Source organism: Sinocyclocheilus rhinocerous, unplaced genomic scaffold, assembly GCF_001515625.1.
Source record: "Sinocyclocheilus rhinocerous isolate Xijiao unplaced genomic scaffold, SAMN03320098_v1.1 scaffold3047, whole genome shotgun sequence".
Classification (NCBI taxonomy): domain Eukaryota; kingdom Metazoa; phylum Chordata; class Actinopteri; order Cypriniformes; family Cyprinidae; genus Sinocyclocheilus; species Sinocyclocheilus rhinocerous.
In genome coordinates, this window is record NW_015662947.1 from 312544 (window position 1) to 329570 (window position 17027).

A 17027-nucleotide genomic window follows, 5' to 3' on the forward strand; every position below is an offset into this window, starting at 1 on the left:
GCAGCCCTGCAGAGTTTTGCTTCAACCCTAATCAAACACACCTGAACGAGCTAATCAAGGTCTGAATGGTTACTAGGAAGCTACAGGCAGGCGAGTTTTAATTAGGGTTGGAGCTGAACTCTGCAGGGCTGCGGCTCTCCAGGACTGGAGTTTGCCAGCCCTGCTCTAGACGATTCGACCAGACCGCGAGACCACACACTTGATGACTGTAGGAACGATTTCACAGTGACACGAGATCTCACAGAGACTCGCGAGATCAAACGTGACTAGAGAAGAAAAACTAATGGATTTGGAAATGGGCTTAAAATTGGCCATAAAATCCTCTAGTGTGCAGCCAGTTTAAGCAGCAAATCAGCATATTTCTGAAGGATTATGTGACACTGAAGACTGGAGTAATGGCTGCTGAAAATTCAGTTTCGCCATTACAGGAATAAATTACATTTTAAAATATATCCAAACAGAATATATTTATTCTAAATTGTAATTATTTTTCACAATATTACAGTTTTTACTGTATTTTAAATAAATAAAAGCAGCCTTGGTTAGCATAAGAGACTTCTTCAAACAATATTACAGACCCAAACTTTTAAATGGTCGTGTATTTAAAATAAAGTTGCACTATTAATACTGAAAGCTGTAGTCATATGGATTAGCTCTCACATAAATACAACTGAAAAATAAATTCAGTCAGGCCTATAACAGTTTAAAGAGATGGATGTAATGAACTGGAGCCAAAAACACAGGCTGTATCCACAGTGAAAGCTTAATTACTGGTTCTGATGGCAAATCACTGTGTTCCACTCACCCCTTTAACCAGAGACGCATCTGTGGCTAATTTAGTGGTCAGGACTCCCACTTCATTGTTGTTGTCATCAAACCAAGCAATCTCCTGTTAAGGGAAACAGGCTTGAGGATGAAGCACGCATTTCAATAGCTATCTGTTTGTGCCAGATTAGTTCTCAATTGCATATAGTAATGGAGTGAGAGATGTGGGAAATGTGCCGTACCTGTCTCATCATGGCGTTGAAAGCCTGACTTCTCAACCTCATGGTTAGAAGCTCACCAGATTTACCAAACATGAAGCCCTACATGACAGAGCACCAGATGTGAAACTTACATACAACATTTATTCCAGAAATATATTAAGCAGGACAACTGTTTTCAACATTGATAATAAAAATGTTTCTTTAGCACCAAATCAACATACAGATTTCTGAAGAAACATGTGACTCTGAAGACAGCTGAAAATTCAGCTTTGCCATTACATTTTAATTGTAATTTATACACTTTTTTACATTTCACTTTTAATTTTTAGTTTAGATTTTAAATTGTAATAATATTTCACAATAATATTTTACTGTTTTACTGTATTTTTTTAATTAAAAAAGCAGTAATGGTGAGCATAAGAGACTTCATTTCAAAAATCATTAAACTTTTGAATGGTGTATTGGTTGCAGTGAACACGCAGTGAAACACTTTATTTATAAACTAGATACTAGATTGATTTAGCTAGCTAGCTATCTAGCTAGTCTGTGCACAATTCACTAGAATGATACTAAGGAATTGTTAGATGGTTGTTAGGTTTCTGGTTGGTTAACACTAAGGGTAAAGGGAATCCAAGTTTAATATTAATGGCTATGGGTTTGTTCACATCTCTAACCCGAAGTATGAGTAGAAATGCTAGTAAACACTACTAATAATGCAACAAAGTCTCACCTGGAAGAAATAGGTTATAAAAGCCACTGCTCCAGTTAGTAGAAAGAAAAGCGAGAACATCATGGTCTTCTGTCGCTTTACTTCAGGATCGACTTCTGCAAATACCTACAAACAGAAGAGATTCTATTCAACTCAACATTCCGGTAATCATTGTAAATGCTATATGCTTATGGAACTAGTATAATATCCGATCCACAATGAATTATTTTGAAACTATAATAGGGAAGAAAGAATCCACACAATAGAGATTTTTGTTCAGAGATGTGTGAACAAAGACAAAGGACACTCACACCAATGATTTTGGCAAACAGAATGGCCATACAGGGATAAACAGCTCCACCCACAAGGCTGCCCAGCGTACCCACCAGCAGGTAAGGCCATTCCGGCTTGTTCAGAGCCAAAATTTTAGTGAAAGGTATTTCTGGAACTTTCTCCTTTTCCTACAAGAGAATTTGAAATAAACAGGAACCGATTACTCCATTTATGAATCACCAAAGCAGTGGAGTGCTTGTACCTTTTTGTCTTTTTTGGATTTCTTGCTCTTCTTCTTTGAGGAGGACTTCTTTCTGGAGGAACGTCTCTCACTGCCACGTCTTAAGCTTCGTCTAAGGGTTCCACTCTCCATTTGCATTTCCATTCCTCCCTCAGGAGTCTCTGTTTCAGAAGATTCCTCACCAGTTTCTCCCTCAGAAACATCCTGAATATCATCTTCATTGGCATCAAAATCATCATTTGGTCTCCCAGAGGTCTGTTAATGTAAATGAATAGAATCATGTTTAAAAAAATAAATAAAATAAAATAAAGATAAAACATTATGCCTAAGAACTCCAGATATGGTGGCCTTCTTGCGAGAGACCCCTCCTAAAGGATACAGGCAGTTTTATAAAAAACATTTTTAGTTTATAAAGACTCCTTTAAACTGAGTGACAGAAATATTAAGCATGATATTATAATGGTAATATTCCATTATAATTGGCTTTTATATTGTCACAGCACTGCAACCAACACACACACACACACACACACACACACAAACTACTGTTAAAAACTTTGGGGTCAGTAATAAAAAAAAATAATAATAATATTCAGATCCTATTGCACTAAATTGATCAAAAGTGACCGTAAAGATATTTATGTTACCAAAGATGTCTATTTCTGATCATTGCTGTTCTTTTAAACTTTCTATTCAGCAAAGAATCCTGAAAAAAATGTGTCATAGTTTCCATTAAAATTTTTAAGTAGCACAACTGTTTTCAACAGTTAAAATATCAAAAAAATTATATTTTGATCAAATAAATGCAGCATAAGAGATTTATTTAAAAAAAAATCTTAAATCTTACTGAACCCAAACTTATATATTTACATATATTATATATATATATATATTATAATAATTAAAAAAAGATTGTCAACAATTACGCATATATATATATATTTGTTGAAAATCTTTTTTTTTCTACTAACTAAAAGGATACATATAAGCTGTATAAACCTTTAAAGTAATAATAAAACATTTATTTTCTCTTACTGGGATTACTGTTACAAGTAGTGGATGTCAATAGAATAAAATACATTTGATTAATTTCATGATTTATAGTTTAGAAAGCAAAATAAAAGAGTAAGAATATCAGATTTGTTAAATGTTTTAGGTTTGAAAAACCCTGATTTAAGGAAACAACAGCACAGAAATTCATAAAGTCGGCTCTGGCCCACTATTATTACATAGGCCATGTAAAGAGACAAACATGTACCTGTTGCATTACGAGAGAATAATACACTCCTTTCTTGGCCATGAGTTCTCTGTGAGTTCCCTCTTCCACCACTTTGCCTTCACTGAAACCAGCAATTATATCTGCTGAATGAATAGTTGACAGGCGGTGTGCAATCACAATGGTAGTACGTCCTGCTCTGGCCTAAAAGACAACACACATAATCATTAATCACTTGTTTACTGCAATGTTTATCTTTTGTTGGTTAATGCATTGTTAGCACAACAAAAACTGTAATAAATGACATTTATACCTATAATCTGCAACTATAACCTGTCTATTCCAATACTCATGGAAATGGCTTTTATGTCACAGGGTGAATTGTTTTGCATCACCTTATCTAAAGCTGCCTGAACGATGGACTCGCTCTGTGTGTCCAGGGCTGATGTGGCTTCATCCAGCAAGAGGATTTGGGGGTTTTTGACGAGAGCTCGAGCAATAGCGATCCTCTGTTTCTGGCCTCCGCTCAACTGAGCCCCTCTCTCTCCAACCATGGTGTTCAGCTTCTGTCTCAGATAATTTTTTTAAACATTTAACTCCCTTTCAGACTTTACACAACTATACTGAAATAAAACAGTGAAGAAATAATTTTCTTTCCCGAGCAAATTTCACCAACAATTACAAACAAACAACATTTAAATGTGAAATTTTGAGGAAGAAAAACTGAAATAGTTTTTTCTTGTACAAAAAAACTCTAAAAATGTTTGTTTCACTTTAGTGCAGCTCACATACATAAGATCTGCTCAAAAATGCAAAAATCTAAATATTTCCAAGCAGGGATCGACCAATATTAAAATTCTGGCCTATATTAACAAGCAGATAATTAATTTTATGCTATGGACGATAACCGATAAGGGGCAGATATTAAAAGTCTACTTTGTCTAAATTAAAAACATAGATGAGCTTCTTTTTGCCTTACATTTTTAGGGGCTGAACTGAGTCAAAACCTTTAATAAAAAAGTACAGTACTCACATCTGGTAGTTTGGAAATGAAATCGTAGGCATTGGCCTCTTTAATGGCTCGTTCAATGTCCTCATCAGTGGCGTCTTCACGGCCGTAGCGTATATTCTCAGCGATGGTGGTTCCAAAAAGAACAGGCTCCTGACTCACGATACCCATGTTCTCCCTCAGCCAGCGCACATTCAGAGTGCGGATGTCACGGCCATCCAGAGTCACCTGCAAATGTACATATTTCATAAAATAAACAACAACATATTTTGTGTGGTGTGAAGTATTGAAGGAATGCAGCTTTTACTGAGAGGTAAACTGATTTATTTCAATTTCAATTTCAATTTCAATTTCAAAAGTTTTATTGTCTATCCCCAATGGGGTAGAAAATTGTCTTCAGACAAAAGGCTCAACACACAAACAGCACAAGTAGTCCTCACAACAACAGACTACATTACATCACAAAAACACAATAAAAAAAATAATAATTTTAAGATCCTATTTAAAATACCAATGGCAGTTGGAATAAACGTCTTCTTATACTTGGCCCTTTTCACCAAAGGCACTTTGTACCGTCTTCCGGATGGAAGTAGTTGAAAAGAACTGTACAGAAGATGAGAAGAGTCTCCCACAATAACAGAAGCTTTCCTTTTTAGTGCCACAGTGTAAAGATCAGTTAGAGATGTTTGTCTCTCACCAATTATTTTACTCGCCACATTTATAATCCTTAAAAGTCTACTTTTACTTTTAACAGAGAGAGAGTTAAACCAGGACATAATATTAAAAGTAAGAACTAGCAGTGGCAACAATACTACCACAATAACAGAAGCTTTCCTTTTTAGTGCCACAGTGTAAAGATCAGTTAGAGATGTTTGTCTCTCACCAATTATTTTACTCGCCACATTTATAATCCTTAAAAGTCTACTTTTACTTTTAACAGAGAGAGAGTTAAACCAGGACATAATATTAAAAGTAAGAACAGATTCGATAAGTGATTTATATACAACAATCAAAATAACCTTTTCAATGTTAAAACTCCTCAGTTTTCTCAATAAGCCTAGACGTTGATAAGCCTTTTTAAAACATTATCTGCATGCTTATCAAATGAAAACTGGGAGTCAATCTCAATGCCTAAGTATTTAAAAGATCCCACCTGTTCAACTTCCTCTCCATTAACTAACAAAGGTTCACAGAGTGCTCGTGTGTTGTTAACCCCACAGCACATTTCTTTAGTTTTACTAATGTTAAGCTGAAGAGAACTCTCCTTTTTATGGATCTCCAATTTATGATTGCTCATTAGCAGATTCTTTGGGCATGTCAGTGTTACCTCTCCTGAATCAGGGTCATAGAAGCGCTGCAGAAGCTGAATTGTTGTGCTTTTCCCACAGCCACTGGCTCCAACCAATGCAATGGTCTTTCCATGAGGGACTTTCAGATTCATTCCCTGTAGAATCTGTAATGATACACACTAAATCAGAGCTCCGTAGGTTACCATTTCTACAGATGCATAATATATCAGTACCATATTGGTTATAAGCCAACTCTACAGACTTAAATTTATCAGTATTAGTTCAGTATCAGCATTAGTGGATGTTTCTGTATACAAAATTGTTATATATATATACGATACTGATTCTTTTTGTCCATGCTTTTTTCCTTCATTTTTACATTTAAAATTACCTTTGCCCCCATCTAATACTCACTTAAAGTTAATCCTTAAAAGCAATAACTTATTAACAAAATATATTTTTTATTTTTAAAAATAGTCATAAAAAATATATCATTTTATTAACTAATAATAATTTCAACACATAGAATGAATAGTATGAATGATAAAGTTCCTGACAGGTGGAAACATATGCAACTCTACCTTCACATCTTTTCTGGAGGGATAGCTGAAGTGGATGTTCTTGAATTCAATATCTCCTTTCACATGGTCTGGTTTGTGACCTTCTTTTGAACTGCTGTCAATGGGACGAGGCTGCAACAGGTAACAGGAACAGAAATAAGTCATCCAGAATAACAATACAGGTATAAATATTGTAAAAATGAACCTCATTATAAAGACTGAAAGTTTGTACCATGTCAATTGTTTTGTAGACCTCATAGGCAGCACCCCGGGCCTTAGCGATGCTCTCCAGGTTTTGAGCTCCCTGACCCAAACTGAATGCACCAATCATCACACAGAAGAAAACCTGGGGTCAAAAGTAACAAAGCTGGTGGTTAAGAAACGTCTCCTGCTGTGACTTTATTCAGAGACAGATAAAGTCTTAAAAAAGTTTAACTAACTCACAATGATGACCCTTCCAATTGTGTAATTCTCTGGCTCATCCACAGAGAGTTTTGTCCCATACCAAAATGCCAGCGTATAAGTGCCGAATATAATGAACTGTGTCAATCCCATGGACACATTAGTGGTAATGGCTTTCTTTACCCCAAAGTTCTTTGCTTCTACCAAGTTTTTCTCATACCTAGAATACATCAAATAGTTTGTCACAGAAAACCATTTATCTTATACTATAATAATAATAAATAATAATTCCTTCAATTTTGTATATAGTGCTTTTCTGGGCACTTAAAGCGCTTTACATAGAAAGGGGGAATCTCCTCAACCACCACCTGTGTGCAGCATCCACCTGGATGATGTGACGGCAGCTATATTGTGCCAGAACACCCACCACACACTAGCTTATTGGTGGAGAGGAGACAGAGTGATGAAGGTTAGGACCCACACAGACCACAGCCTGCTGGCCTCACTAACACCTCTTCCAGCAGCAACCTAGTTTATCCCAGGAGGTCTCCCATCCAGGCACTGACCAGGCTCAACCCTGCTTAGCTTCAGTGGGCAACGAGTCTTGGGCTGCAGGGTGATATGGCTGCTGGTATTATGTACACACTCAGAACAGCTTGGTCACATTCTTGACATTTAGAAGAAGACCCAATCTTATCTCCCCTGTTTAAGTGACAAATTAGTTATGAACTTATGGTGATGAGTGAAAAGTACAGAATGTGCTCACTTTTCCACTGCTTTCTTCTGTCCGTTAAATGCCACAACTGTCCTGATAGCAACTAGAATCTCTTCAGCTACTGCTCCTGCTTTAGCATATGCAGTAAGCTCCTTGCTGGTCAGGGTGGCAAGAATCTGTAGGCAACAAAAAGGTAAGATATTTACAAAAAATGTTAATAAACTAAAATGCAAAAAATAAATTATTAAAATTAAAATATTTAGAAACAATCATATCCCCAAGGCCATCGTTGATTGTGTTTATATCACTGCATTGGGGGAAAGAAGGGAGATCCATAAATCTTAAAGGGGTCATATGATGTTGCTAAAAAAGAACATTATTTTGTGTATTTGGTGTAATGAAATGTGTTTATACGGTTTAAGGTAAAAAAAAAAACATTTTTTTCCACATACTGTACATTATTGTTTCTCCTCTATGCCCCGCCTTTCTGAAACGCGTCGATTTTTACAAAGCTAATCGGTCTGAAAAGCGAGGTGTGCTCTGATCGGGCAGCTATCTAGTGCGTTGTGATTGGCCGAATACCTCAAGCAGGTGATGGAAATGTTACGCCCCTTACCATACTGTGATGCCCTGTCCGACCAGAGCGACGAGACAAAAACATTAAAACCCATTATAAACGAGGCATTTGTTGCATCCAGTGGGGACATAATTACGGATTATAATGACTTATACTGTCTTTTTACGTGTTGCGATGCATCGTGCTGCAAAAACATAAAACCAAGTCTGCATTTGTGATCGGAGAAATGACAAACAACAAGCGCTACTCTACACTGCTCAAAACTCGCGTTTGAATCATCAGTGGCAAATTCTTTAAATATAAAAAACATACTTACAGTCTGTGAGTCAGAACAGCCGGCACTGTAGAACCACAAACCACTGATTTCTAGTCGTGTCCTCTTTTGGAAGGCCAAACAAAGTAGTTTCGCTTTCACAACGCTTTCAACACAGCGTCACACTCGGCGGCCTTGAGTGAGCGGAGGCCGGAGGCCTAGAGTGAGCGGAGGCGGGCGGGCTTGAGAACGGCGCGGCTGGCGGATTTGACGAAGGAGCGTCCTGCGGGCTTGCGGCAACCACATGTGACGAGTTACGCCTTCTTTCTTTGTGTGAACATTTGAGCAGCATTATGCAAATCTTCCCACATCGTGACGTAGACGTGGGGGCGTGTTAGAACGAGCCGTTTTAGGTAGGCATGGTTGACTCTTAACTTTTATAAAGAATATCTCTCTGGATTTGAGACTTTAGTCTTTGCAACTTTACAGATCTTCTTTATGCACCAAGAGCTTGTAACACTCCAAAGAGAAAGGAAAAATTGAAATCGCATCATATGACCCCTTTAAGTTTAAACACCTGAGATGTAACCAAAGAACTGATCAGGTGACAGAAACGAGAGTCTGGAACCTGGTTGCACTTCACATACTCTGTAAGTCTTATGTTCAGCTCGCCGATCTGATGCGTGTCAAACCATGACATCTGCTGGTGGAGGATGGCATGAAAGTACTTCTCCCGAATCCTCTTTGATTGCTTCGCAGCAGTTAGCAGGAAAAGCATTACTTGGAATGTGCCCAGGATCAGGACCGCAGCCCCGATTGCAACGAAGTAATAAGCATGTCTGTGTAAATAAACCAGCAAATTATGTAAAGGTTCAACAAAGAATTGAATGAATCATTGGTGAAAGATTCTAACGTAATGGGAGAACTGAATGAGAATGAATGTGACACCAGGCGGCTCCCCACTCTGTCATTTTATCTTCAATGCCTTTTTCAGGAGAACCAGCCAAACACGTTGAAGAGTTGATGAAGGTGAAGTTTCCAGTAAAGTTGCCTGCAAACATTTGGGAGCAACATTTCCTGAAAACAGTAGTACCAGACCACCACATTAAAATAACTATTTATGAAATGATTGCTGAACTGTAACACCAAGAGTTAAGTTTACGTTAGCAACTCAAATCAGTCCATTCTATTGACAGATTTTAAAAGAGCAAGGATTCAGCCACATGAATTCACGCATGCTTAGACATGTGTTTACATGGATGTTTCTTTATTTTACTATTAAATATACCTGTCAGATTACCTTTCTGCCCACTCAACACAAAGCTGTCAGTCATTTTTCCGAACACAACGCACATGAGAGGCAACGCAACGCCATGAGCAGCTGCACACAGCAGGCCAATCAGCATAAGCAGCATCTCCGGACAGGTGGCATATCGAAACTGCAGCAAACATGTGAGTCAAACACATGACAGCTGTCCTCAGGGCTTATCACTGCATGTTATATCACTGCTTATTAAAGACACAAATGAATTCTGTGATGTAGAAGAGATGCACACTTACCAGCTGAAAAAATCCAACTGTTTTTACTGGCTCTTTCTTCTTTTTTGACTTTTTTTCCTTTTTGCTATTTAAACAAGAAATAGTCAATTTAAAGTTTCAGATTTATTTATTTATTTGTTTGTTTGTTTATAATTAAGGGCCAATATTTTAAATCTTTAAATTAAAATATTTTTTAAATATATGTATATATACAAAAGAGATTATTATTAGAATATTATTTGACTATTAAAGGTCATATATTTTACACCTTTCTGGAGTTTTATTTTAAGTCTTGATGTACTTAGGAATACATATTTACAGTATAAGTACCAAAAACCATCTCAATATGTTTTTACAGCTCCTCTCTCAGGATCTCTGCAAAGAACAGCTCGATTTTGGCCTGTCTAATTAATATTCATGAGCCTCTCTTCTGATTGGCCTGTTGTTTTCTGAGTGAAGCACGGCCAGGCCAACCACAGGTAACTAGGGTCATGTATGCTGTAGCCTGCTGTGGATTGATGATACTCACAAGTAAGGTCAATAGAAACACCGGTAATGATGGTAACTGCTGAGGGAAATGTTGTCCGGCCTTACATGTTTGAGCCGAACTCAGACCCCGAATTGGCGACGACAGGAGACAACCAACCACCTCCTCAAACGCGCTTACAACAGGATGTTTCAGAATGGTAATTCATGTTTTTTTTTTTTTTTCAAACACCGAATGCAGTAAATACAAACCTGACCAGACGAGCATTTGCGATCACGTGAACTTGACGACACTTGTACAAATTCGGATGGGTGACATGAATGGAAATGATTCCAGATTAGCGATGTAGTGTTTGGTTTCTGTATTATGTACTGTAATTTCCTGCGCTCAAACCTGACAATCTAAAGGATCAAACTCCGTGTATGGCGTTTGAGGTAATTTGTGAATTAGCATAGACTTATTTACATTTACATTACATTTAGTAATTTAGCAGACTTATAGTCTAAATAAAACAATTTGCAACTGTTACTATTATTACACTTGTATACAAAACTTTGTATTATGCTTGTTATAGGCTACTTTATGCAGGCTGTGTGCATTTGACTGTGGATTGACTGTTTTGAAACGTATATGGTAGTTACATAGCACCTAGACCTCAGTTATCATGAAAAAAGCCAGGACATTTATGTTTTGACAATATGGGACCTTTAAATGTATTTAATTCAATTCAAATGTTTGTATTTATTGATTTTCAGAATAAATATTGGTCCAAAGTGTGGGAGAGGGGGACAATGAGAAAACTGGTGACAATGGCAAAGAGAAATTAGAATATTTAAAATTAATTTGTAAATACTAAGGAAGACTAACAAATATATATATGTGTGTTACAAAATTACAAGCATTTTATTTTTAGTTAATTAAGGATTAAAACTATGGCACTCAAAAAAATGTATAAAATGAAAAAAATAGCAAATAATATTTTATATTATAATAAAATTTGTCAAATTATGATTTTAATGCAAAATTCTCTGTACATCGACTGCAACAGTCCCTTGCAGACCCCTGGGGGTCCCGGGTTTGAAACCCCTGCATTAGATAATCAGTTAAAAACACTAGAGGTGTATTGATGAACATTTTAAATATCTAGAGAACCCTTTCTGTGGAATTTTGCCCCCAGCCCTTGTTAATTTCTGACTCTGGTTTATAGACACATTTATTTATTGTATCAGTGAATCTACTTACAAATGACAAGACTCATCTAAAACAATCCAATACAAATCAGATACATCCAAAACTACAACAATTCTGCTTCTTGGTCACATTTACCCTTTGCCCTTTGATTTCTCAGAGGACTCCTTTGGTGGCTCATCTGGTTTGTCTTCCTGAGGTTTCTCATCCTGGGTGTAGGCTAGGTTGACGAAGCCCTCAGGGATCACCTCTGCACAAAAGGGGTTTATGTTTACTTAAGGAACAGGTGGTTTAAGTTTAAGGTGTCTGCTGAATATAAATAATTAACTCTAAATGAACCAGCATTTTCAAATTAGACAATTATATAGATATATATTATATAGATATATATTTAGTATTGTAGTTTAATAAAATTACTTCTGATACAGCTATAATAATCCTAGTTTATATTTTAGACTTGCTATTGTGTACTATGAACATTGCTGGCTCAAGTAAGGGTTCTCAATAGTAAGTTACTTTGGGGGAAAAATTAATGAATGTAAATGTAAAATGTAAATGAATATACAGAACACACCTTGCAAGTAAGGTGGAGGGTCTGTCGACTGAACGCTCGGCTCTTCTTTCATTGTGATAGCACAGTGTTTGTGCTGCTAGATAAAGTAAACAGTTGCTGTAAGCAATGCTGGATCAGAATGTGGTACAGATTTAAAAAATAAAATAAAATATACAATTACAACTAATAGTTCCCTTTCGTGGAACTTCGAACTGCGTCCTCTAGGGGTCGCTATGGGGAACGCCTCGTCGTGACCCGTGTCTGAAGCCTACATTGAAAAAACACCAACTTGTTTGGCCGGCGACAGTCATGACGTCACTACCGTCGCGACTAGTACAAAATAGGCGCCGGTAGCGCACATCATTCTCTTCTTCGTCTTCACTGACCGGTCTGTTTGAAGCGTGCATTCCAAAAAGCAAAGTAAGAGCTTTTCTTTCCTACTATGGCGAGCACTAGCGAAGCGTTTAGAAAGTGTGTACATCCGTGTCAGCGGTTCCTGACACCCGATGATTCACACGATCTATGCGTCGTTTGTTTGGGCGAGGAGCACGCACACGATGTCCTCGAGGGGGCAATCTGTGTGCACTGTGAGAGCTTTTCTCTGAAGAAGCTCCGCTCTCGTTTGTCTCTCTTCTCGAGGGGAGAGGGAAAACCATCGGTTATATATATAGGTATTTAAAAAAAATTATTTCATTAAATGCTCAGAGGAGATGAAAAAATAAAAGGTATTGCTGCAATTAACAGATTTATAACAGGAAAAATGTTTTATTGCATTCATATTTTCTTATAAATACAGGACCTTTAAATACTCATAAAGAGATGTTTGATATAGCCTACAAGCTTTTACTGTAGCATGTTGGTGTTATTATTACATAAGCTTATCTCTGACTTTAAATTCATTCATCCCACCTGCATGCATGTTACCTTACCAGTTACAACATAAACGGAAGTGTATTAGCCTACAAGTGAAATATGATATGATCGGTAACACAAAATAATTTTAACTTAAAAAAAACTTCATTTTAATTTAAAAACTCTAATTGTCACCCATATTCACATTTGTATTTAGAAAATATCATATTTTATATCATATTGTTTTTAATATTTACCAGAAAGTCCACACTAAAGGATGCAGTACGCAAAAACAAAACGCATTTAATATGCAAATGACAAATTTCCTGCTTACCCCATGTGGTGATAACAAAAGCTGAAATCTGACAGACAATACGTAGATACAGCAGGCTGAGACGCTCCTTCTGTTACATTGTTTTATAGCGCACTGTGATACCTGGACACGCCTCCTCCTGAGTCAATACTCCACAAAAAAATGTAGGCGTGGAAAGGAGAAAAAACAGTGACTTTTGCCTTATAGCGTAAAAAAAGTTTAAATGAGGATATATGAAAAATGAAAGATTAACCATACGAACTTTGTTCCTCCTATAGAGGTGCATTAGATTTGTATAGGGTATTCAAGTGTTACTATCAAAGCTGTCATGGTGCGCCTTCATCAATCTTCATACACTGATTAAAGGTGAAGTTCGTATTTTTTTCAATGTACAAATACTTCCTATCCAACTTTAATATACAGAAACATCTAGGTCATATAAGAAAGATATGGGATAATAAAACGCTACGACTCAGCGTTTTCAAATAATTGTTCTGCTTTTTTGAGCATCCCGAAGAGAGCAGCCAATGGCGTGTGGATTATCTGTTTGATCGATAATGGCAGAGACGAGAAGTGTTCAAACCTGTTTGAATACCGCAGCGTAGTGTAGTTGGGAAAATGTTCAGCAAAACACAGACTTCATGTTGTATTTAGGCTACAACACTTTGACTAAAGTTTAAGAAACAAGGTTAGACCAGATTATAAGGACTTTTAGCCTAATTAATGGCTGGTAGGGGAGCGCAGGGCACAAAGTAACCCGGGGTAAATTGTAACACACGTGGTTTAAATATTTTCACACATGCTAGCATAATCAAATTTACAGCATTTACTAGTTACCATATTAACATTGTATAGAGAAAAAAGGTGTGCCAAAATTCAAAAGTCTTTTGAAGATATCGCTGAACATTTATTTTACTATAGTAAAATTATATTTCTGGCTTAAGTACATTTTTCATCTCAGTTTTTATTACTCATTTAAAATGAGACAAATCTGCTATTATTTTAATCTCCGATCTGTTATTTATCAGTTTAGATTATTGTTTAATGCTTCGCTACCTGTCAGAAGACAGTAACCGGTTTTAAATTCCAGTTGCGCAGGTGGGGCACGTTGTAACACTGCGTTACAATGTGCCCGGCCGTGCTATTCTATGACATTAGCGATGTAATTCACACTATTTGCTTTAATACATTTTAATGATAAACGACGAGAAACAGGTGAATAAAGACTGACATTCAATGTTTAATGTTAAGAAATTAATATTTCAAGACATGTAAAGCATTTTGGCTCGTTTATGTGGGCCGTCCCAAGCATGGTTGCAATGTGTTCACTGTCAAACTCCAAAATCAGATTATTTTTAATTCTTAAAAAACGCCATTATTTTATTTGAAAATTAATTTATTTGATTGACAAAATATTTTAGTTTGTCTTGTATATTTTTTTCATTAGATCAGATAACATTTTAAGCTGTTATATGGTCATGTTACAACGTGCCCCTCAGATGTTACAATGTACTCCACCTACGGGGCGTTGTCACATTTCACTTCCAATTTTTGAGGGTAAATAAAGAAAAACGTATACACTGTAATCATGAAACAAAGCGACATATTTGTGCTAGACAAGTGTGAAATTACTGTGGATAAAAAAAATATACTCTGAACCCCATGTGGATTTACACAAACTGAGAAAGTCAAAAAGTGTTACTTTGTGCCCCGCTCTCCCCTATGTCTGTTTGTCATCAACATTATACAGTGGTGTAACTTCGTTACAGTACTTAAGTATTTTTAGGAGAATCTGTACTTTAGCTACTTGAATTTTAATAGTTTTGTCAACTTTCACTTTTACTCCACTATAATTCCTAATTAAAATGTATTTTACTCCGATCCATTTCCCAGAAGCATATTCTTGGGCTACTACAAAATGAAGTCGGAAGAACAGACTGCAGGAAAGCTTCCTAAAAAAAAAAAAATCAATAGCGCAAACAAGTTCTCGCACAACCGCGGTTTATTTCATTTTCCACTCAAGTCAAGGCTGGGGTGTGCGATATACTGTATATCGTCTGCACTAATATCGTGTTTTAACGATGTGCGATCTGACATTATGAGCGTATCACACAAACACACAGAGCGTGCATGCATACGCTGTGTGATTAAATGCAGTTAGAATACCCTTTAGATTCAAGATAAGAGGCAAAATGCCTCTGTATGTCTTTTATATTTATATTATTTAATAGTTAATATATATCACACTAAGAGTGCCGTTTTTTTCTCCAGATATCAGCATCATAACAAATGTAGGCCTAATAGCCTATTGAAAAAAAAGGAAGGTTGGGAATTAACAATTTCTGTATCCATTGCTGTCACATGACAAAAGAACGAACGACTCGAACCCGAAGACTCCGGAGGTGAACTAATATTTCTGTTTCCTGTAAACACTGCATAAGTTAACCTACGTGACGTGACAAAAGAACAAACGACCGGAAGACTCAGGTGAGTTGAACTAACAAGACTGCAAAGCAATTAATTAATCATTTTTGTTCTAATTTGGTCTTGGTTGCATTTTTGACTTATTCGAAATGTGATCCATGTTTGCTTAAATAGATATGTTGGGGAATTTGGATATTAACATGTTACAATTTGATTATATTCTGCTGAAATGAACGAAATGATCAAAATGACTTGAAAAAGGAATCGTTCATTTTGCTGAACGAGATTCCAAAATCTGAGTCAGTAAAATTATGAGAACTTCCCATTTTGCTCCGCTGAGCCACACACTGGTGTTTCCTTATTAAATTAATCAGGTTTTTTTTTTTTTTTTTTAACTAATGATTCAGTGACTCACTCATTAAAACTGTCAAATGTTTCATTCCTGAATGAATCGATTTAATCTCAATGACTCGCTCATTATCATTGTTAACCACTGGCGGCTTTAATTTCACATTTCAAGTATCTTCATGTTTTAAATCTTTTCAGATATCAACATTGAACGTTTTAAGTTTAATACACAACATTGCATTTGTAACTGCTGGTTAAATGAGTCCATGTCCCCCCTGAGCTGCAATAAGCAGTCTTGTGTAAATTAATTTGAATGCCACTTCAGATTAGGATTCCATATTTGCCAAAACTGTTTTTTTATGTTGGAATGAAAGAGTCTTCCTACCAGATGAAGTGGCTCTTATGCTAACCCAAAGATACAAAATGGAAGAAAGAGTTATTAAAACTGAACACAATTTTGCTGCTCAAACTGTGTATAAAACCATTTTTAATATTTATTTGCTCCTTTTCTATTTTGAATTTACTTGTACTTTTACTTTCAATACTTAAGTTTAATATTTAAAAAAGAAAACTTTTCATTCGTACAATAAATATCACATAACTTTAAAACTTTTACTCAAGTAATAATCTAAAGGGTGACTTTAGCTTCTACCAAAGTCATTTTCTAGTATGATATCTATACTTCTACTTAAATGTGGCTTTCAGGTATTTTATCCACCACTGACAACATCATTCAATCAACAACATTCTAAACCAGATTCTGAACAATCATTTGAGAATTTCCTTTACTAAAAGTTTGGCGACCATACAGTGGAACTTCGATTTATACCATGGTGCATTTACAACCATGGTAATATTTTTTATTTATTTATTTTAAGCATAGGGTGATTTTATGGGTTTGATCATCTTCTATACTCCAAAACTAGAAAATATGTAGCACACCAAGTCAGAATGGTTGAAGGACTGGATTGAGTTGGGTGGATGTAGCTTGATGCTGTACAAAAAAATTTGAGGTATCAAAATGTCAAGCAAAGATAATAGGTTTATGCTGAACATCTTCCAAAACCCCCCCCCCCCCGGTTACCATCATTTT

General features: G+C 36.3%; 1 pseudogene; it reads right to left on the reverse strand.

Moving 5' to 3' along the window:
- LOC107728519 (multidrug resistance protein 1-like) overlaps window positions 1-12070 on the reverse strand; it is a 23821-nt pseudogene extending 11751 nt beyond the window's left edge.
- Window positions 12071-17027: the final 4957 nt, after the last annotated feature.